A 25026-nucleotide genomic window follows, 5' to 3' on the forward strand; every position below is an offset into this window, starting at 1 on the left:
TTATCTATTGTTTCACAAATGTGTGTTTTGAATTCCTGGTTACACTGTGGCATTCTTAGGGCAAGGGAACAACTTTCAGACCCCACATTCTCTGCCCTGCCCTGGAATAGGGAAGGGAGTGTGAGGGAGGAGCAGTGGCCCAGGGCTGGACTGGAGCCTGAGTGAGTGGGCAGCATCAGCATGGCTATCTGGAACCCAGAAAAGTGAGTGGAGGCCACAAACTGAGCTAGCCCTTCTGAGGACTGGGTTGGCAGGGAAGGTGGGGGGAAGCTAGGCAGCCCAAGCAAGTCCAAGTTCATAATCAAAGTTAAACTTACAATAAGAACAAGAGAATGCAACAGAGGACTGTATGGAATCCTGCCAGATGTTTGCCACAGCTGCCTGTACCTCAGCCCTCTCCCAGGAGGATGTCCACCTGCTATTCAAAAAAAAAAAAAAAAGAGGGAGGCATCAAGAGGCTCCTTCTCTGGTGTTTCTGTTGGTATCAATATCCCAGATGGTCCCTAGATGCTGACTCCATTACTTCCTAACAGAGTCATCTTGGGCACATCCCTTAATTTCTGCCTTTCTGTTTCTACAAATAAAACAATGAAACAGGAATCAAAATAAGGATAAACTATGTCATTAAATTTAAGTTAATATTGTAGGTATGCAAAAAGGATTTGTTTCTTTTCTCTTCCATTTCACATGCCCAGAGTAAGTAATGAATACATATTTGCCAAGAAACCGTAAGGTGATCTTGAGAGTAGTGTATAGTAGTAGCTGTGGAACCAGAATATCTGGGCTCAAACTCTTAAAAACTAGCGACGTGACTTTGGACGAGCTATTTAGACTCTGTGATTCAGTTTTCTCAGGATGCAACACTAATAGTGACAATTTGATAAGGTTATGGTGAGAATGAAATGATATAATGTACACAAGATGTTAAAAAGATGATGATGTTGGTGATGATGGTAGCTTTCCCCACCCTCAGGCTTGCTGAGTACAGCTACCATCTCTCCCTCACCTGCCTCACATACTTGTATTGCTCAAGGCCAGATATGACACATCCCTCCCCCAAACAATTAAATGTACTCTATTTTTCATGGAAAAAAGTGAGAACAGGAAAGAACATTTAAAACAAATGTCATTCGATTTTATAAATGACATAGTTTTAACGTTACCTGGGGAGATGTTGTCAAGGTAAAAAGCTGACACTCTATGGAGTGTGGAATTTCTTCCATAATAGCTTTATGGGGAATAGAAAGAGAAGTGTTGAGTTGTGTGCTGCTGAAACCCTCCTTTTTTGCATCCATAAAATCTACATAAGAACGAGCCACATGCAACCCAAAAACTTCTGGAAGGAAAGTTAAGATCTCAGACTCCCTACTCTGGCTAGGACCCCATCTGGCACCTTCCAGCAGCCTCATGCCTCCTCCAGGGCACTGACCTCAGGCACGCGGTCACATCCTTGCAGATGTGCCTTCTAAAGCATCCTTTCTGTGGAGGGAACATTCCAAGGAGTGCTCACTGACTGAAAATTGCTGTCTAGGATGGCCGTTTTGAGCAACGCTTTACATTTACCCCATGTGTAGCTCTTTCAGCAGCAGGTTTCCCTGTGGGTTATGGAAGCGGTTTAAATTTCCTTTCTAAGAGCTCTGAGCTGCCAGCTCTGGAGGAGGCTCTTTGATTTCTGAAGTTGGATGACATTCACCAAACCAGACTCACTTTTAAGAATGAAGCAGCAGTACATTCTGAACGTACATGCTGTTCTCAGCAAGGAATAACCTGGCCAGGGTGATAGAAGGGAAGCCTCACGGGTTGGTGGGAGAGTGGAGAGTGCCGATCTCCAGCCTTAACGTTTTCAAACACAGCCGGTCACAGGTCACATAGAAATAGGGTAAAAAGGAGGGTGTGTAAAAGCGAGGAATAGGAAATTCCATTTGGGGTTTCTGTATGTGTGCCTCTAGAAATATAGCTACAGTGTTAGGAAAAAAATGTATAATTGAGTCATACATTCTAAAGAATGCTAAACGTGGACTATTGTTTTTTCCAAAGTGGGAGTTTTAAATTTGTAATCCACAGACCTTTAGGGACAATATGAAATTTTGTGTTTACTTAGGGAAGAAGGTGTGGTTTAGAGTGTGGACTTTAGAATCAGACTGCCTGGGTTGGAATCCCAGCTCTTCTTCTTATTGGACAAATTGCCCAACTTCTCTGAGCCTCATTTTTCCCATCGGTAAAGGGGATAATAACAGTACTTGCCTCATAGAGTTGTGAGGATTAATGATATAACACATGTGAAACCTATATAACAGTGCCTTTCATACAGTTAGCACTGACAAGCGGTCATTATCCTTATGGTTGTTTTCCTTATTATTATTTTCACTTATATCTGTGGGTTGGCCAAAAAGTTCGTTCGGGTTTTTCCGCATGATGTCGCTGAAAATCGCGAACGGAATTTTTGGCCCACCCGAAATAACCAAATAAAGTCCAGATTCACTGCTCTAGAGTGTGATGAAAGAAAATGTCAACGAATTTCTGTAACATCACCAATTAGCAGTTGAACAAACTAGCCTGGCAGTGACGAGGCAAAAACCGTCGTACCCGACACTTACACAGTGGTTTAGCGGTTACAAAATGTTTCTGTCTGTATTTTATAGATGAGATCGTCTGGCTCAGGGAGGGTACGTGACTTGCCCACGTTCGTGCGGATAGTTAGGTGCACAATCCAAGTCTGGTCCATCTCTACACTGATGTGCTTCCCTTCACAGTATACAAGAGGTAAACATCCTCATAATCAGACTATGGGCTGCATACTATGTATAGTGTAACAGCTCATCAAGGAAAAGCTGAAGGATTTAAGAACACCACCGCAGGTCCCGGAAGCAGCATCAGCAAACCTGTACATGACTAACAGTCAATCACTGTTCAGCTTTGCTCTCCAGTCGCTCATTAGCTGTAGATTCCACAGAATGCTCCACGCTGAGCCAGACGAACACGAATTGCTGTCTGGAGAGCTTTTAGAAATATATGCTCAGAGACCGCATTCGAAAAATTCATCAAAAATGGGGGGTGAGATGACAAACTGCAAATTCAAAGGATTTATTTATGTCTTTATAACCTAAGTATATGGCAATATTGGGCCTTGAACAAATTGCTTTGGCCCAGCTCCCAACTTGACCTTCAGGGTAGTTTTGGAACCCTGCTTGTCTGGAATAAATCCTGTCTAAAGGATTTATTCACTGCTCCCTTAAACCCCACCAATTACCCTTTTTGCCACTTTGCCTATGTTTAGTTGTCCAGCATATATTCTCTAGGCCATTGACTAAATGCTACTCATCTTTCAGACCCATCTCAAAATTTTACATCCCCAGATAGCACCCATGTTTGTAATATAGTACTTGCTTTTGAACTCCTGGGGAAATGTTTTTCTAAATTACTTAATTTGCCTTTAGCGTTAACTGCTGCACATTTTCTTTTCATATACATGTACCTTGTCTTTCCCACAGAACCATCTTTTCTTGAGGGCCAGGAACACATCCTTTATTTCTTCATATGCCACATAGAACCTCAAATTATGCCCTGTAACTACTAGAAGCACAGCAGACACTCAATTATCAATTGATTACTTTAAAAGATCAATTTATACATATCAGCTATGTACCTGATTAAACTTGGACAAAAACAAGAAGATGCATATATCAGCCAAAAAAAAAACAATCTTTTTTTAAATTTAAAACCTCCTATAATGGATAGCATTTTTTCTCCCAAAGTTTCACTGCTTCTGCTGTCACCCAAAATCTGAATCTTGGCTCTTTTCTGAGGACCTGTAGGTACCCAGGATATGAAAGGGGTATGTGAGATATCAGTTAGTTGATGCTGTTATCTAATGGAATACCAAAAAGAATGACAAATTTATCTGTAACCCCCACCTCCAAGGGCTATCATTCAAAAAGAAAGCTAAAGGAAAGAGCCAAAAAGGAAATATGGGGCTTCCCTGGTGGCGCAGTGGATGAGAGTCCGCCTGCCGATGCAGGGGACACGGGTTCGTGCCCCGGTCTGGGAGGATCCCACGTGCCGCGGAGCGGCTGGGCCCGTGAGCCATGGCCAGTGAGCCTGCGCGTCCGGAGCCTGTGCTCTGCAACGGGAGAGGCCACAACAGTGAGAGGCCCACGTACCGCAAAAAAAAAAAAAAAAAAGGAAATATGATTGTCACTCTTACAACTTTTTCAAATGCCCCTCCTGGAAAGTAAGTTCTGAGGGGCGGGTTAAGGTGAGAAAGGAGACTAGGAAAGTTACTAACTAGAAGGAGTGAGAGTACCATCAGAGGTTCATGTAGTTGGTAGGGGAAGGAGGCATCCCGTGGAGACCCCGTTGTCCTCATAAAGAGGAATTGATAGAGGAGGAGCTAGGGTGGAAGGGAAGAGAGGTGGATTCTCAATAATGAAGGAAAAGTGGGCCTGAGCAATGACTGTCCTTTGTGCTGGGTGGAGGGAAGATTTGCCAACCTGGGGCACTAGAACCCTGACAGGAAGCCTCTGACATCAGCACAAAACACATCCCCAGAACTGTATCTGGGGTTTCAGCCTATCTGAAATTGGTTTATCCTTTTTCTTCCATTAGATGGTACCCACTTCATAGATAGGAATCCTATTTCCTAAGCCTCTGTTTCTGCTTAGCCTGGACCATTGTGTGTGTGTGTGTGTGTGTGTGTGTGTGTGTGTAAATACAATGCCATAATTTTAACTGGCATATGTGTATACCCCTCAAAAGTTCATTGCTAAAAGACATTTTTGTCAATGAGAATGTATGTGTAGGTGGTTGTGCAGTGGTAGTGGAGATAGCAGAGACTGGTATTTAAAATACAAAATCTCCGGCAGGAAGGAGAAAATACTACTTCAGAGTTGTCTGCTTACAGCAAAGTTGGAAAGCCAAAAAATGTTGGCAGCAGGACTTGCACACCTCACCAGTCCTCCCGGTACTCTACATGAGTGTTTTACACACTGTGGGTAGCAAGCCGTTAGTGACTCATGAAATCAATTAGAGGGCTACATCTAGATTTAAAGAAATAAATTTAATAGTATATTCATTTACAATATACATTTAAAATGAAATAGAACAGAAAATGTCAGAATATGTTACACACTGTAAGAGTATTATTTAGTGAACTTTTTGTTATATAAAAGTATGTTCTGATTCATGATTTTTAAAAATGTACTACTTAATGAGGGTCATGGTCAAAAAAGTTTAAAACTCACTGCCCTAAAGTATTGCAAGGCTTTCCTTGATTTAATTGGGCAATCTAGGATGAAGGATATGCTTTAATGGGTTGTGAATGCCACTTTTATCTAGTAGGAAAATACTTTTAAAAGACATAAAAACTACTAAGCAAATGAGAAAGAGCTTCCCTCACGGAAAAAAGAAGTGTGCGCAAAGGCAACGTCCTGGAGAAGCCATAGGCCATTGGGGGAGACAGTCAAATAATAAGCAATTGCCCTATGAGGTCTATCAATTATAACGTTGCTTATAATAGAAAGCTAATGGAAACAGCTTCAATGGCCCACAAATAAAAGCTTGATTAATATATGAGTACATATTTACAATCAAACATATCCAACCATTACACATGAAGGTAAGGATCTACATTTACTGGCTTAGAAAGATGGGTGTGAAATATTGTTGAGTAAACAATAAAAGCAGGTTATAAAAATAGTACAGTAGGCTCATTAGGAAGGACCTTCAAGATGGCGGAGGAGGAGTAAGACATAGAGATCACCTTCCTCCCCACAGATACATCAGAAATACATCTACATGTGGAACAACTCCTACAGAGCACCTACTGAATGATGGCAGAAGACCTCAGACCTCCCAAAGGGCAAGAAACTCCCCACGTACCTGGGTAGGGCAAAAGAAAGAAAAAACAGAGACAAAGAATAGGAATGGGACCTGTACCAGTGGGAGGGAGCTGTGAAAGAGGAAAGGTTTCCACACACTAAGAAGCCCCTTCGCAGACAGAGACTGTGGGTGGCGGAAGGGGGAGCTTCGCAGCCATGGAGGAGAGCGCAGCCACAGGGGTGCGGAGGGTAAAGCGGAGAGATTCCCAAACAGAGGATTGGTGCCGACCAGCACTCACCAGCCCGAGAGGCTTGTCTGCTCACCTGCCAGGGCAGGCGGGGGCTGGGAGCTGAGGCTTGGGCTTCGGTCGGAGCGCAGGGAGAGGACTGGGGTTGGCTGAACACAGCCTGAAGGGGGCTAGTGCACCACAGCTAACCAGGAGGGAGTCCAGGAAAAAGCCTGGACCTGCTGAAGAGGCAAGAGACCATTGTTTCAGGGTGTGTGAGAAGAGGGGATTCCTTGCCTGTCTGCCCACAGAAGGCAGAGAACCGACTGAACGAGCTCCAGAGACGGGCACGAGCCACAGCTATCACCTCGGACACCAGACACGGGCATGAAATGCTAATGCTGCTGCTGCAGCCACCAAGAAGCCTGTGTGCAAGCACAGGTCACTATCCACACCACCCTCCCGGGAGCCTGTGCAGCCCGCCACTGCCAGGGTCCTGTGATCCAGGGCCAACTTCCCCAGGAGAAAACACAGCACACCTAAGGCTGGTGCAACGTCACGCCAGCCTGTGCCACCATAGGCTTGCTCCGCATTCTGTACCTATCCCTCCCCACGGTCTGAGTGAGCCAAGCCCCCTAATCAGCTGCTACTTAAACCCCGTCCACTCTGAGCAAAGAACAGATGCTCTCAGACGACCTACATGCAGAGGCAGGGCCAAATCCAAAGCTGAACCCCAGGAGCTGTTCAGACAAAGAAGAGAAAGGGAAATCTCTCCCAGCAGCCTCAGGAGCAGCGGATTAAATCTCCACAATCAACCTGATGTACCCTGCATCTCTAGAATACCTGAACAGACAGTGAATCATCCCAAAATTGAGGCGGTGGACTTCGGGAGCAACTGTAGACTTGGGGTTTGCTTTCTGCATCTAATTTGTTTCTGGTTTTACATTTATTTTAGTTTAGTATTTAGAGCTTATTATCACTGGTAGATTTGTTTATTGAATTCGTTGCTCTCTTCCTTTTTGTTATATATATATATTTTTTTCCTTATTCTTTTTTGTGAGTGTGTATGTGTATGCTTCTTTGTGTGATTTTGTCTGTATAGCTTTGCTTTTATCATTTGTCCTAGGGTTCTGTCTGTCCAGTCTTTTTTTTTTTAAGTATAGTTTTTAGCACTTGATATCATTGGTGGATTTGTTTTTTCGTTTGGTTGCTCTCTTCTTTCTTTCTTTTTCTTATTACCTTTCAATTTTTCTATTTTTATTTTTAATAATTTTTTATTTTAATACCTTTATTTTGTTTGTTTGTTTGTTTCTTTCTTTCTCCCTTCCTTCCTTCCTTCCTTTCTTCCTTCCTTCCTTCCTTTCTTTCTTTCTTTCTTTCCATTTTTCTATTTTTATTTTTAATAATTTTTTATTTTAATACCTTTATTTTGTTTGTTTGTTTCTTTCTTTCTCCCTTCCTTCCTTCCTTCCTTTCTTCCTTCCTTCCTTCCTTTCTTTCTTTCTTTCTTTCCATTTTTCTCCCATTTCTTCTGAGCCGTGTGGCTGACAGGGACTTGGTGCTCTGGCCGGGCATCAGGCCTGTGACGCTGAGGTGGAAAGCCAAGTTAAGGACATTGGTCCCTAAGACACTTCCTGGGCCCATGTAATATCAAATGGTGAAAGCACTTCAAGAGATCGCAACTCAATGCTAAGATCCACACCCACTCAACCAGCAGCAAGCTACAGTGCTAGACACCCTATGCCAAACAACTAACAAGACAGGAACACAACCCCACCCATTAGCAGTGAGGCTGCCTAAAATCATAACAAGGTCACAAACACCCCAAAACACAACATCAGACGTGGTTCTGCCAACCAGAAAGACATGATCCAGCTTCATCCACCAGAGCACAGGCACCACTCCCCTCCACCAGGAGGCCTACATAACCCACTGAACCAACTTTAGCCACTGGGGGAAGACACTAAAAATAACGGGAACTACAAACCTGCAGCCTGTGAAAAGGAGACCCCAAACACAGTAAGTTAAGCAAAATGAGAAGACAGAAACACACAGCAGATAAAGGACCAAGGTAAAAACACACAAGACCAAACAAATGAAGAGGAAATAGGCAGTCTACATGAAAAAGAACCCACAGTAATGATAGTAAAGATGATGCAAACCCTTGGAAATAGAATGGAGAAAATACAGGAAACATTTAACAAGGACCTAGAACTAAAGAGCAAACAAACAATGATGAACAACACAATAAATGAAATTAAAAATTCTCTAGAAGGAATCAATAGCAGAATAACTGAGGCAGAAGAAAGGATGAGTGACCTGGAAGATAAAATAGTGGAAATAACTACCAGAGAGCAGAATAAAGAAAAAAGAATGAAAAGAATAGAGGACAGTCCTAGAGACCTCTGGGACAACATTAAATGCACCAACATTCGAATTATAGGGGTCCTAGAGGAAGAAGAGAAAAAGAAAGGGACTGAGAAAATATTTGAAGAGCTTATAGTTGAACACTTCCCTAATACGGGAAAGGAAAGAGTCAGTCAGGTCAAGGAAGCCCAGAGAGACCCATACAGGATAAATCCAAGGAAAAACATGCCAAGACACATATTAATCAAACCATCAAAAATTAAATTAAAACAAAAAATATTAAAAGCAGCAAGGGAAAAACAACAAATAACATACAAGGGAATCCCCATGAGGTCAACAGCTGGTCTTTCAGCAGAATCTCTGCAAGCCAGAAGGGAGTGACAGGACATATGTAAAGTGATGAAAGGGAAAAACACACAACCAAGATTATTCTACCCAGCAAAGATCTCATTCAGATTTGATGGAGAAATTAAAACCTTTACAGACAAGCAAAAGATAAGAGAATTCAACACCACAAAACCAGCTTTACAACAAATGCTAAAGGAACTTCTCTGGGCAGGTAACACAAGAGAAGGAAAAGACGTACAATAACAAACCCAAAACAATTAAGAAAATGGTAATAGGAACATACATATCTACAATTACCTTAAATGTAAATGGATTAAACGCTCCAACCAAAAGACAAAGACTGGCTGAATGGATACAAAAACAAGACCTGTATATATGCTGTCTACAAGAGACCCACTTCAGACCTAGGGACACATACAGACTGAAAGTGAGGGGATGGAAAAAGATATTCCATGCAAATGGAAATCAAAAGAAAGCTGGAGTAGCAATTCTCATATCAGACAAAATAGACATTAAAATAAAGACTATTACAAGAGACAAAGAAGGACACTACATAATGAACAAGGGATCAATGCAAGAAGAAGATAAAACAATTGTAAATATTTATGCACCCAACATAGGAGCACCTCAATATATAAGGGAAATGCTCACAGCCATAAAAGGGGAAATCAACAGTAACACAATCATAATACGGGACTTTAACACTCCACTTTCACCAATGGACAGATCATCCAAAATGAAAATATATGAGGAAACACAAGCTTTAAGTGATACACTGAACAAGATGGACTTAATTGATAATTATAGCACATTCCATCCAAAAACAACAGAACACACTTTCCCCTCAAGGGCTCATGGAACATTCTCCAGCATAGACCATATCTTGGATCACAAAACAAGCCTTAGTAAATTTATGAAAATTGAAATCATATCAAGTACTTTTTCGACCACAAAACTAGGAGACTAAATATCAATTACAGGAAAGAATCTGTAAAAAATACAAACACATGGAGGCTAAACAATACACTACTAAATAACCAAGAGATCACTGAAAAAATTAAAGAGGAAATCAAAAAATATATACAAACAAATGACAATGAAACACGATGACACAAAACCTATGGGATGCAGCAAAAGCAATTCTAAGAGAGAAGGTTAAAGCAATACAATCCTCCTTCAGGAAACAAGAAACATCTCAAATAAAAAAAGTAGCCTTAAACCTAAAGCAATTAGAAAAAGAAGAACAAAAAAACCCCAAACTTAGCAGAAGGAAAGAAATAAAAAAGATCACATCAGAAATGAATGAAGAAGAAATGAAAGAAACGATAGCAAAGATCAATAAAACTTAAAGCTAATTCTTTGAGAAGGTAACCAGTATTGACAAACCATTAGCCAGACTCATCAAGAAAAAATGGGAGAAAACTCCAATCAACAGAATTAGAAATGAAAAGGGGAAGTAACAACTGACACTGCAAAATACAAAGGATCATGAGAGATTATTACAAGCAACTCTATGCCAATAAAATGAACAACCTGGAAGAAATGGACGAATTCTTAGAAAAGCACAACCTTCTGAGACTGAACCAGGAAGAAATAGAAAATATAAACAGACCAATCACAAGCACTGAAATTGAAAGTCTGATTAAAAATCTTCCAACCAACCAAAGACCGGGACCAGATGGCTTCACAGGCGAATTCTATCAAACACTTAGAGAAGAGCTAACACCTATCCTTCTCAAACTCTTCCAAGATATAGTAGAGGGAGGAACACTCCCACACTCATTCTATGAGGCCACCATCACCCTGATACCAAAATCAGACAAAGATGTCACACAAAAAAGAAAACTACAGGCCAATATCACTGATGAACATAGATGCAAAAATCCTCAACAATATACTAGCAAACAGAATCCAATAGCACATTAAAAGGATCATACACCATGATCAAGTGGGGTTTATCCCAGGAATGCAAGGATTCTTCAATATACGGAAATCAGTCAATGTGATAAAGCATATTAACAAAATGAAAGAGAAAAACCATATGATCATCTCAATAGATGCAGAGAAAGCTTTTGACAAAATTCAACACCCATTTATGATAAAATCCCTCCATAGAGTAGGCACAGAGGGAACTTACCTCAACATAATAAAGGCCATATATGATGAACCCACAGCCAGCATTGTTCACAATGGTGAAAAACTGAAACCATTTCCCCTAAGATCATGAACAAGACATGGCCGCCCACTCTCACCACTACTATTCAACATAGTTTTGGAAGTTTTAGTCACAGCAAGCAGAGAAAAAACAAGAAATGAAAGGAATCCAAATCAGAAAAGAAGAAAAAATATAGTCACTGTTTGCAGATGACATGATACTATACATACAGTATCCTAAAGATGCTACCAGACAACTGCTAGAGCTAATCAATGAATTTGGTAAAGTAGCAGGATGCAAAATTAATGCACAGGAACCTCTTGCATTCCTATACACTAATGATGAAAAATCTGAGAGAACAACTAAGGAAACACTTCCATTTACAATAAAATTTACCCTTTCATTGCAACAAAAAGAATAAAATACCTAGGAATAAACCTACCTAAGGAGACAAAAGACCTGTATGCAGAAAACTATAAGGCACTGATGAAAGAAATTAAAGATGATACAAACAGATGGAGAGATATACCATGTTCTTGGATTGGAAGAATCAACATTGTGAAAATGACTATACTACCCAAAGTAATCTACAGATTCAATGCAATCCCTATCAAACTACCACTGGCATTTTTCACAGAAGCAGAACAAAAAATGTCACAATTTGTATGGAAACATGAAAGACCCTGATTAGCCAAAGCAATATTGAGAAAGAAAAATGGAGCTGGAGGAATCAGGCTCCCTGATTTCAGACTATACTACAAAGCTACAGTAATCAGGAAAGTATGAAAAAACAAAAAAAAGACAGTATGATACTGGCACAAAAACAGAAATATAGGTCAATGGAACAGGATAGAAAGCCCAGAGATAAACCCATGCACATATGGTCACCTTATCTTTGATAAAAGAGGCAAGAATATACAAAGGAGAAAAGACAGTCTCTTCAATAAGTGGTGCTGGGAAAACTGGACAGCTACATGTAAAACAATGACATTAGAACACTCCCAAACACCATACACAAAACTAAACTCAAAATGCATTAAAGACCTAAATGTAAGGCCAGACACTATAAAACTCTTAGAGGGAAATATAGGCAGAACACTCTATGACACACATCACAGCAAGATCCTTTTTGACCCACCACCTAGAGAAATGGAAATAAAATAAATAAATAAATGGGACCTAATGAAATTTAAAAGCTTTTGCACAGCAAAGGAAACCATGAACAAGATGAAAAAGAACCCTCAGAATGGGAGAAAGTATTTACAAACGAAGCAACTGACAAAGGATTAACCTCCAAAATATACAAGCAGCTCATGCAGCTCAATACCGAAAAAACAAACAACCCAATCCAAAAATGGGCAGCAGACCTAAATAGACATTTCTCCAAAGAAGATACACAGATTGCCGACAAACTCATGAAAGAATGCTCAACATCACTAATCATTAGAGAAATGCAAATCAAAACTACAATGAGGTATCACCTCACACTGGTCAGACTGGCCATCATCCAAAAATCTACAAACAGTAAATGCTGGAGAAGGTGTGGAGAAAAGGGAACCCTCTTGCACTGTTGGTGGAATGTAAACTGATACAGCCACTATGAAGAACAGTATGGAGCTTCCTTAGAAAAGTAAAAACAGAACTACCATACGACCCAGCAATCCCACTACTGGGCATATACCCAGAGGAAACCATAATTCAAAAAGAGTCATGTGCCACAATGTTCATTGCAGCTCTATTTACAATAGCCAAGACGTAGAAGCACCCTAAGTGTCCGTCGAGTGATGAATGGATAAAGAAGATGTGGCACATATATACAATGGAATATTGTATCAGCCATAAAGAAAAACTCAGTTGAGTTATTTGTAGTGAGGTGGATGGAACTAGAGAATATCATACAGAGTGAAATAAATCAGAAAGGCAAAACCAAATACCGCATGCTAACACATATATATGGAATCTAAAAAAATTAAAAGTTTCTGAAGGACCTAGGGGCAGGAGAGGGATAAAAAGGCAAACGTAGAGAAGGGACCTGAGGACACGGGGAGGGGGAAGTGTAAACTGGAAAGAAGTGAGAGGGTAGCATGGACATATATACACTACCAAATGTAAAATAGATAGCTAGTGGGAAGCAGCCACATAGCACAGGGAGATCAGCTCGGTGCTTTGCGTCCCCCAGAGGGGTGGGAGAGGGAGGGTGTGATGAAGACGCAAGATGGAGGGCATATGGAGATATATGTATATTTATAACTGATTTACGTTGTTATACAGCAGAAACTAACACACTATTGTAAAGCAATTATACTCCAATAAAGATGGTAAAAAAAATAAAGATGATATGAAGTTCAAAGATACTTTTTATGACTATTTTTCAGAAATAAGAAAAAAATTCATTTTAAAATGGTGGCCTGGAAGTTCTATTAAAATGCTTTGTTTTGCTCTTGGAATTACCCACCTAATGTGAACCAAGAGAGACCAAGCCTGTGTTCAAATAGATCAAGCAAGTGATGATGAGGAGGAGAAAACAAGAAGAGAACACCTCTGTTTTTGTCTTTCTGTCATCTTTTTCTGGCTTTGGTATCAGGGTGATGGTGGCCTCGTAGAATGAGTGTCAGAGTGTTCCCCCACTTCGGTTTTTGTGCCAGTACCATACTGTCCTGATTACTGTACTTTGTAGTGTAGTCTGAAGTCCAGGAGCCTGAGTCCACCAGCTCAGCTTTTCTTTCTCAAGATTGCGTTGGCTAATCGGGATCTTTCATGTTTCCATACAAATTGTGAAATATTTTGTTCTAGTTCTGTGAAAAATGCCAGTGGTAGTTTGACAGGGATTGCATTGAATCTGTAGATTGCTTTGGGTAGTAGAGTCATTTTCACAATGTTGATTCTTCCAATCCAAGAACATGGTATATCTCTCCATCTGTTTGTATCATCTTTAATTTCTTTCATCAGTGCCTTATAGTTTTCTGCATACAGGTCTTTTGTCTCCTTAGGTAGGTTTATTCCTAGGTATTTTATTCTTTTTGTTGCAATGGAAGGGTAAATTTTATTGTAAATGGAAGTGTTTCCTTAGTTGTTCTCTCAGATTTTTCATAATTAGTGTATAGGAATGCAAGAGGTTCCTGTGCATTAATTTTGCATCCTGCTACTTTACCAAATTCATTGATTAGCTCTAGTAGTTTTCTGGTAGCATCTTTAGGATACTGTATGTATAGTATCATGTCATCTGCAAACAGTGACAGTTTTCTTTTTTTCTGATTTGGATTCCTTTTATTCCTTTTTCTCTGATTGCTGTGGATAAAACTTCCAAAACTATGCTGAATAATAGTGGTGAGAGTGGGCAGCCTTGTCTTGTTCCTGATCTTAGTGGCAGTGGTTTCAATTTTTCACCATTGAGAACAATGCTGGCTGTGGGTTCATCATATATGGCCTTTATTATGTTGAGGTAAGTTCCCTCTATGCCTACTCTATGGAGGGATTTTATCATAAATGGGTGTTGAATTTTGTCAAAAGCTTTTTCTGCATCTGTTGGGATTATCATGTTTTTTCTCCAATTTGTTAATATGCTTTATCACATTGACTGATCTGAATATATTGAAGAATCCTTGCACTCCTGGGATAAACTCCACTTGATCATGGTGTATGATCCTTTTAATGTGCTATTGGATTCTGTTTGCTAGTATATTGTTGAGGATTTTTGCATCTATGTTCATCAGTGATATTGGCCTGTAGTTTTCTTTTTTGTGTGACATCTTTGTCTGATTTTGGTATCAGGGTGATGGTGGCCTCGTAGAATGAGTGTGGGAGTGTTCCTCCCTCTACTATGTCTTGGAAGAGTTTGAAAAGGATAAGTGTTAGCTCTTCTCTAAGTGTTTGATAGAATTTGCCTGTGAAGCCATCTGGTCCTGGTCTTTTGTTGGTTGGAAGATTTTTAATCAGTTTCAATTTCAGTGCTTGCGATTGGTCTGTTCATATTTTCTATTTCTTCCTGGTTCAGTCTCAGAAGGTTGTGCTTTTCTAAGAATTCGTCCATTTCTTCCAGGTTGTTCATTTTATTGGCATAGCGTTGCTTGTAGTAATCTCTCATGATTCTTTGTATTTCTGCAGAGTCAGTTGTTACTTCTCCTTTTTCATTTCTAATTCTATTGTTTTTTTATTTTTTAGGGAGTAATATGTATAATTTATTGAATGGCAGATATGCCTTAATAAAGATGTTTCTGAAACAGCAAATAATTTTGGCCCTTAGGAGCTTTAACATTCACGGACAGAACATTTTATTTGTATATTATATTTTTTCATTAATTCATTTATTTATTTATTTTAACACCTTTATTAGAGTATATTTCCTTTACAATGGTGTGTTAGTTTCTGCCTTGTAACAAAGTGAATCAGCTATACATGTACATATATCCCCATATCTCCTGCCTCTTGCATCCCCCTCCCACCCTCCCAATCCCACCCCTCTAGGTGACCACAAAGCACTGAGCTGATCTCCCTGTGCTATGCGGCTGTTTCCCACTAGCTATCTATTTTTTTTTCTTATTAGTTATCCGTTTTATACACAGCAGTGTATACATGTCAATCCCAATCTCCCAATTAATCACACCACAATCCCCACCCCTTTCCGCTTTCCCCACTTTGTGCCCATACGTTTTTTTCCCTACTTCTGTGTCTCGATTTCTGCTCGGCAAACTGGTTCATCTGTACCATTTTCTAGGTTCCACATATATACGTTAATATACAATATTTTATTTTCTCTTTCTGACTTACTTCACTCTGTATGACACGCTCTAGATGCATCCATGTCTCCACAAATGACCCAATTTCATTCCTTTTTATGGCCGAGTAATATTCCATTGTATATATGTACCACATCTTCTTTATCCATTTGTCTGTCAATAGGCATTTAGGTTTCTTTCATGTGCCAGCTATTGTAAATAGTGCTGCAATGAACATTGGGGTGCATGTGTCTTTCTGAATTATGGTTTTCCCAGGGTATATGACTAGTAGTGGGATTGCTGGGTCATATGGTAATTCTATTTTTAGTTCTTTAAGGAACATCCATACTGTTCTCCATAGTGGCTGTATCAATTTACATTCCCACCAGCAGTGCAAGAGGGTTCCCTTTTCTCCACACCCTCTCCAGCATTTATTTTTTGTAGATTTATGATGATGGCCATTCTGACTGGTGTTAGGTGATACCTCATTGTAGTTTTGATTTGCATTTCTCCAATAATTAGTGATGTTGAGCAGCTTTTCATGTGTTTCATGGCCATCTGTATGTCTTCTTTGTAGAAATGTCTATTTAGGTCTTCTACCCATTTTTGGATTGGGTTGTTTACTTTTTTAATATTGAGCTGCATAAGGTGTTTATATATTTTGGATATTAATTCTTTGTTCAATAGTTTTTTGCAAATATTTTCTCCCATTCTGAGGGTTGTCTTCTCATCGTGTTTATGGTTTCCTTTGCTGTACAAAAGATTTGAAGATTCATTAGGTCCCATTTGTTTGTTTTTGTTTTTATTTCCATTATTCTAGGAGGTGGATCAAAAAAGATCTTGCTGTGATTTATGTCAAAGCGTGTTCTTCCTATGTTTTCTTCTAAGAGTTTTATAGTGTCTGGTCTTACATTTAGGTCTCTAGTCCATTTTGAGTTTAACTTTGAGTTTAATGGTGTTAGTGAGTGTTCTAATTTCATTAGGTTACATGTAGCTGTCCAGTTTTCCCAGCACCACTAATTGAAGAGACTGTCTTTTCTCCATTGTATATCCTTGCCTCCTTTGTCATAGATTAGTTTACCATTGGTGCGTGGGTTTATCTCTGGGCTGTGTATCCTGTTCCATTGATCTATATTTCTGTTTTTGTGCCAGTACCATATTGTCCTGATTATTGTAGCTTAGTAGCATAGTCTGAAGTCAGGGAGTCTGATTCCTCCAGCTCCGTTTTTTTCCCTCAAGACTGGTTTGGATATTCAGGGTTTTATTTGTCTCCTACAAACGTTAAGACTTTTTTGTCCTAGATCTTTAAAAAATGCCATTGGTAATTTGATAGGGATTGCATTGGATCTGTAGATTGCTTTGGGTAGTACAGTCATTTTCACAATATTGATTCTTCCAATCCAAGAACATGGTATGTCTCTCCATCTGTTGGTATCATCTTTAATTTCTTTCATCAGTGTCTTATAGTTTTCTGCATACAGGTCTTTAGTCTCCCTAGGTAGGTTTATTCCTAGGTATGTTATTCTTTTTGTGGCAATGGTAGATGGGAGTGTTTCCTTAATTTCTCTTTCAGATTTTTCATCATTATTGTATAGGAATGCAAGTGATTTCTGTGCATTAATTTTGTATCCTCCAACCTTACCACATTCATTGATTAGCTCTAGTAATTTTCTGGTGGCATCTTTAGGATTCTGTATCTATACTATTATGTCATCTGCAAACCGTGACAGTTTTACTTCTTCTTTTCCAATTTGTATTCTTTTATTTCTTTTTCTTCTCTGATTGCCGTGGCTAGGACTTCCAAAACTATGTTGAATAATAGTGGTGCCAGTGGACATCCTTGTCTTGTTCCTGATTTTAGAGGAAATGCTTTCAGTTTTTCACCATTGAGAATGATGTTTGCTGTGGGTTTCTCGTATATGGCCTTTATTATGTTGAAGTAGGCTCCCTCTATGCCCGCTTTCTGTAGAGTTTTTATCATAAATGGGTGTGGAATTTTGTCAAAAGCATTTTCTGCATCTACTGATATGATCATATGTTTTTTATTCTTTAATTTGTTAATATGGTGTATCACATTGATTGATTTGCATATATTGAAGAATCCTTACATCCCTGGGATAAATCCCACTTGCTCATGGTGTATGAACCTTTTAATGTGTTGTTGGATTCTGTTTGCTAGTATTTTGTTGAGGTTTTTGCATCCATATTCATCAGTGATATTGGTCTGTAATTTTCTTTTTTTGTAGTATCTTTGTCTGGTTTTGGTATCAGGGTGATGGTGGCCTCATAGAATTTGTTTGGGAGTTTTCCTTCCTCTGCAATTTTTTGGAAGAGTTTGAGAGGATGAGCATTAGCTCTTCCCTAAATGTTTGAGAGAATTCACCTGTGAAGCCACCTGGTCCTGGACTTTTGTTGGAAGATTTTTATCACAGTTTCAATTTCATTACTTGTTACTGGTGTGTTCATATTTTCTGTTTCTTCCTGGTTCAGTCTTAGAAGGTCATACATTTCTAAGAATTTGTTCATTTCTTCCAGGTTGTCTATTTTATTGGCATAGAGTTGCTTGTAGTAGTCTCTCAGGATGATTTGTATTTCTGCGGTGTCTGTTGTAACTTCTCCTTTTTCATTTCTAATTTTATTGATTTGAGTCCTCTCCCTCCTTTTTTTATGAGTCTGGCTAAAAAACCGCGGTGCGGTGGGGATGGTGGTGTGCTGAATTGGGCGATTGGGATTGACATGTATACGCTGATGTGTATAAAGCTGATGATTAGTAAGAACCTGCAGTATAAAACACACAAACAAACAAACAACTAATACTAAACTTTCTTTGGGTTATTTGTATGTAAATATGTTAATATAAATGTTTCAGACATTACATGAAATTTCTAAAAATCTTATATGTTCTTGGTATAATGTTATAAGTCATAATTCTAGTTATTACTTTAAAATGTATATCTCAGAAATAACTAAATTTCCTTGTCAATTGCATTATTATGAACATTCATCAAATCTTTATCCGTGGTCATTTTTAAGTCTTTTTTCATTTACAGACAGTTCTAGATGTACTCTGATGCTTTTGCAAATATGTTCCTATAAAAGGGTTTCATCTTCAAGGAATTCGTGGAAAAGACTCTGACAAGTACAGGTTTCTGGTAAATGACTATACTGCTAAACTGAATGAATAAGCATTTTCAGAACTGTAATGGAAAACTGATGAACTCATAAAAGTGGTAACAAAAGATCAAGATAAAAAAAATTAATTATATGGGACTGAGTGAACTGATGAGGATGATTATAATTCTTGTGATTTTCTGTTTGAATAAAAAAAAAAAATCCCACAAGGACTCAGAGGCAAAAAATATGCAAATCAATTTTCACTGCAAAGTAAAGGAGCTGTTACAGTGGAGGATTCCTGGACTGAATGTCAATATTATGACATAGTATGAGTGTGTTTCGTGTTTGGTAATTGCAATCATTGTTGCTTTTGCTGTGGTCATCCATTTACAATGCTTGGTGTCAGTTTATTTATCTCTTGTAAAAATAAAATACAGTGTTTGTGTGTGGGGAAAAAAAAAAAAGAATAAAGGCAGTCTCTGGGCCTCTGGGAGGAAAGTCAGAGAGGCAAAAGATCTGGCTCAGGGCTCTCCCCGTACATGAAGTAGACAATTGCTCTTAATATTTAAGACATTACTATTCCTGGAGGTATATGTTTAGTCCAACATAGTTTAAAAACTACAAAGCCAGAGGAAACAGTTTTGAATTAACATAACTTGAGTGACTTTACAAAATGATTTACTCAGAACACTCAGAAAAATCAATCATTTGAAAAATTGTAAGGGATTGGGGTTTTCTAAATTTGAAGTTACTGCTAATGATTTAACTTAGCTGGAGGGAAAATGAAGTCTTTCTGTCAACTACAGGTTGTTCAGCCAGGGAAGATCAAAAAAGAGCACACACACACACAAAAAGAACAAACTCTGATATTCATGAGAAGTGATGGTCTTTTCTAAAATGAAGTTCCAACTGAAATGTAAGAAGTCAGCTAGAGGCAATGATTCCAAGGGTTTTTGAAGAAGGCGTCAGAGAAGAGTGATAGAGATGCAAATTTCAAGCTTTCTGTACAGCTTCAGCCCAGCAGAGATCTGGAGTGAAGAGAAACGATTTCCTCAAGACTTCAGTGCCTGTCCATCTGGAAGTTGAAAAACAAAAGTAGGCAGGAAAAATAGAGACAGCCCAATCTGGTGTATGGTTTGGTTTATGGCCACAGAAAGTTCAGCTAACTCCATCTTCCCTGTTCACATACAGAGAAGTTTCTCCCTTGTCCCTTACACCCACCTTTGCTTTCTTCCTCAGGTAAGTTAAGTCCTCAGACAGGGCCACCAACACTCTTTGGTTCGTGACACTAGATGTTTTCTAAGGAATTCTGTTTTGGAGCAGTGTGTAAAGTAGATTTAAAAACGTACCACTCTCCTCGCTCTTCCTTTATATGTTTGCAATAAACATACTATTCCTTTTCTTTTTAAGGAGTTTTTTGTGAAACACTACGAAAAACAGCTAGGGAGTAACAAAAATAACCAAAGTTAATCTTCAAGAAATCTTCAAATCATTATAGTGTCTGTCCCTGTTCTGAAGTAAAAAGCAGGGGGAGGGCTTCCCTGGTGGCCCAGTGGTTGAGAATCTGCCTGCTAATGCAGGGGACATGGGTTCGAGCCCTGGTCTGGGAAGATCCCACATGCCGCGGAGCAACTAGGCCCGTGAGCCACAACTACTGAGCCTGCGTGTCTGGAGCCTGTGCTCCGCGACAAGAGAGGCCGCGATAGTGAGAGGCCTGCGCACCGCGATGAAGAGTGGCCCCCGCTTGCCACAACTAGAGAAAGCCCTCACACAGAAACGAAGATCCAACACAGCCAAAAATAAATTAAAAAAAAAAAAAAAAAAAAGCAGGGGAAGCTAGCCAGCTCTGGGCCATCAGATGCATGCTAAATTTTGCTTTAAGAATCAGTCCCATTAAACCCTACCTGCTAGACAGATGGTTCCCATCCAGTGCTATGCACTGTTGCAACTGCTGATTCACTCTCGTGTTCACCAGTAAGGTGGCCTTACCTGTTGTTTATTAGCTGTTTGATACCTTAGGCAGGTTCTGAGGTACAGTCAAAGGTTAGAGCACTGTCTAGCATGTGAAGACAGCCCAAAGGAGGAGGTGGGAAGCAAATCTGTTCAGTTGTAGGAGAAAGTCTATGCCATCGTGTGTGTGTGTGTGTGTGTGTGTGTGTGTGTGTGTGTGTGTGTGTGAAAAGGACAGAAAAGAAAGGAAACTGCAGTTTTCCCCTTTTCTTTCCTTTGGACTTTCCTTTTGTCCAAGGTCACCCGTGGGGCCACCTGCAAGTGTCTATGAATATGTCATCCTACACCCCCGGAACTCTGACCTGCGCTTCTCTCGGACTGCTATTTCCTTTGGTTTCTTAAAAATGTCATCCCAGTGTTATCTACATGTTAAATGATTTGCTGGTGCTGTGACATTTGATCTTCCCTGCTGAGAGAAAACCTGTGTAGATTCACAAGTGGTTAAGTCATTAATATAGCTAGCACATATTGAGCACTGACTGTATACCAGGCATTCTGCTAAGTGTTTTATCTATAACAATCCATCAAGGTAGGCTTTGTTACTGTCTTCATTTTATAAAGGTTGTGCCTGAGGCAGCTCATAATTGGCCAAAATCAGACTGAAATATAGGAAGCCTGAGCCTACAGCTGTGTCTTCAGCACTACATCCGTGCCCTTCCCTACAAGACTCCCACAGCTTCCTCTCCTGAGCTTCAGTTTGCCCCAACTGTCCAGCACTTTCCTCCCCACACCCCTCAGGACCTTCTGGCTCCAGTCCTGGCCCTGTTTGCCGCATTCTTTTTATTTTTCCTGTAACATATTCACACGTGGTTATTTTTCTTGGCTTCAGTTTCTATTATTCTAAGTCAATATCTCAGTCAAGTACAGCACACTGCAGTATTTTAAAAAGTGCTTCCGTAGCCATCATATCAATTTTTCCATCTGTAAACCTGGGCTAGGATAGTGTCTATCTCCTGTGGGTATTAAGAGAATTAAAAGGTGAAATATATGTGACATTCAGCAGTGTCTGGCACAATATGAGTGCTAATTATTTTTGTTACTTGCTTACTAAAATAGTCTAGAGGTATAATTATGCTTACTTTGTGGATGTGAACAATGGAGACTTGGTGTCTAAATAACCCGGCATAAGGAAATAACACGAGTTGCTGGCAGAGCTGGTGGAGCCTGTGCCTTAGAAGTCATCTCCCCGCCCAGCTGCCCTGCAGAGGCACTTCCTGCAGACCTTCATCCACTTCTCACATTGTTGGGTATCCCATTGCCTTTATGTTTATGGTTTGGGGTCACTTTACATTTTCAGTTAATTTGAGGAGAAGAGATAATTTGTATTCCATTTCAGATGATCAAATTCTCAGGTTCATTTTAAGATTACTCAGGGGCTGTCAGACTTGGGAGTGGGAAAGCAGAGAGGGGAGAGATGAAGGCTCACTTCTAGTGTTCCTGGTGTGGTGTGTCAGTGTCAGAGAACATCGGAAGAGGGCAACAAAGAGCCTAAATCAGGGGACGGTTAAGGATGTTCACTTCGTTGTGCGGTTCACTTGGATGATAGCGGAAGCCTGACACTTGGGATGGGGGAACCCTGATGTATAGGAAGTGTAAGGCCAACTGGCCCAAGGCAGGGGAACGCAATCAGACCCACAGGTTGCATCAGACCAAAACTTTCCAGACCACCCAGTTCCAGAAACTGACCTGGAGACTTTCCGGACTACCTAGTTCCAGGAACTGACCTGGGGACTTTCCACCCGGCCCAGCCTTCCCGCCTTTCGAGGGGTGGGACTAACGGTCCCAAGACTGATGCGACCAGCACCAGATACTGCCACGATACCCGAACAGACCACCAAATAAGGAATACCCTGCGCCCTCCCGGATTCGCCACACCCCTTTCCCCTCTTCCCCTATAAATTCTGCCCAAACCCTCGCCCAGGCACGACTTCTCTGGCCCCTTTCTCTCGGACCAATGAACCTCGCCCCAGAGCGTTCCCAAATAAAGCTTGTTTAAGCTCTCCTCCGTTTCTTGGTGCCGTTCCTTACTGGAAGTAAGATTGTAACAGAAAGCTGGAAGGTATATCAGCTCAATGTAACCATCACAGAGCTCGGGTCTTCCCAGAGTTGGGCAGCTTAGCCAAGACCAGATTTATCCACGTAGAGAGAAAGTAGACACCCTATTCCAGGGTCAAGGACATATTATGATGGACAAGAATTACAGGGGAAGAGCATCACGGAGCTGAGAGGAACAGAGCAAATTAAGTGCACAGCTTCCCTTCCCTCTGGAAGTGTACACTGGGCAAAAGTTGTAACTGAATTTAAATGATGCTTGTTTCTAGAAGGGGTTTAGAATAAGGAGGGTTTTACCCTAGGAGAGCCTTTGTTTTCACCTTAAAAATAAATGGTAACATTTCCATGTAAGGAAGAAAAAGCAATATTGCTTTGTATAAGATTCTCTAAGGCTTAGGGTTGTTTTTTGTATTTTTTTTTTTGTGTGTGGTACGCGGGCCTCTCACTGTTGTGGCCTCTCCCGTTGCGGAGCACAGGCTCCGGACGTGCAGGCTCAGTGGCCATGGCTCACAGGCCCAGTCGCTCTGCGGCATGTGGGATCTTCCTGGACCAGGGCACAAACCCGCGTCCCCCGAATCGGCAGGTGGACTCTCAACCACTGCGCCACCAGGGAAGCCCAGGGATGTTTTTTTAAAGATGAAGAAAAGCAAATTACCTTCTTATTTACATTTACGCTGTCACCATACACCAAGTAGTAGCTTAAATGTAAGAGGAACTCTAATAATAGAGTAAAAATCCAATGCAATGCTGATTAAAAATGCAAATTTGAATTTGCCAGTGATCTTCTAGCTAAGCAGAGTAAATACAGGGAAGGAGAAAAGGTAGACTGAGGTTGGTCAGATAATTGAAATGATTGTGTGTGCTGAAGGAGGTAAGAAACGTGGAGTCTGGCTTCTGAAGAGTAAAGGGAGACTGAATAAGCCCTGGTAAATCAGGGGGGGAAATCAAGTCCCCCAGAATGATGCTTAGCAGGGTTTAGATTTTATGTCCATGGACTGAGCCAGTGATGCTTGGAGGAAATCCAATCAGCAAATTCCAACTGAACATCCACTATGTGCAAGGCAGCCTGCTATGCATTCCCAGTATAATAAAGAAGTGTAAAGATGAGATAACCTGGGCTTCCCTGGTGGCACAGTGGTTGCAAGTCCGCCTGCTGATGCAGGGGACACGGGTTTGTGCCCCGGTCTGGGAAGATCCCACATGCCGCGGAGCGGCTAGGCCCGTGAGCCATGGCCGCTGAGCCCGCGCGTCCGGAGGCTGTGCTCTGCAGCGGGAGAGGCCACAGCAGTGAGAGGCTTGCGTACAGCAAAAAAAAAAAAAAAAAAAAAAAAAAAAAAAAGAGATAACCTTGCAATATAACAGCTAAACATACAAAATGTTAAGTAAGATAGAGAACGTACGCACCTTAAAGAAAAGAAAATTAGAGCATGTTAAATGCAAAATAATGGTACATGATAGCAGCACTAGGGGACTTTGAGCAAGAGGTGGGGTGGTCAGGAAAGTCTTTTGGGAAAGTGTGATGATTATATTACGTGAGATAGAAAGGAAAGATGGGAAAGATCATGGCTGAGGTGAGAGACAATCGCTTTTATGGAATCAGAACATTACGGGGACAACATTAGTGGTGACGATAGTTCACAGAGCCCCGTTGTGTTGCTCGTTAGTTTAACTCCACTTGTCTCTCTCACCCCAACCTTTCACCATCTGAGTCTGCCCACAGAGCAGGGCACACTGGCTGAGGGGAGAGGCGTGCTACTTGTACAGCATGAAGCTGGAGAGGTCTGAGACCGAGTTGGTCTGAGACTGCACTGCTGAGATGGAGGGGCAGCCCCAAAAGGGACATTTATCCTCCTTGTGGGTCACATAATGTGGTGGAAGGTTGAGCAAGTACAGAGATACAGGGTCAGGCTTGAGAACAAGGTCCAGTTGGAAGGTTCAGGAACTAGTCTGGAAACTGAAGGTATATACTTCTACATGGACTCTGCTGGGGACAGCTCCTTAAAAGAGATTCAATAATTCTCTACAAATTACAAATATCTCATTTAATATTTTCCACAGTAAGACCCTGATTTTAGTCCACAACTCTCTTACACTTTACAGTCTAACCAAGGCACTTTTAATATTCACTGAAATCACCAGGGAAGGAAGTATAAGTAATCACAACCACCTTCAGAGATTCTTATTTAGTTGGATTGCAGTGGCACCCAGACAACAATATGTCT

Source organism: Phocoena phocoena, chromosome 2 (assembly GCF_963924675.1).
Source record: "Phocoena phocoena chromosome 2, mPhoPho1.1, whole genome shotgun sequence".
Lineage (NCBI taxonomy): Eukaryota > Metazoa > Chordata > Mammalia > Artiodactyla > Phocoenidae > Phocoena > Phocoena phocoena.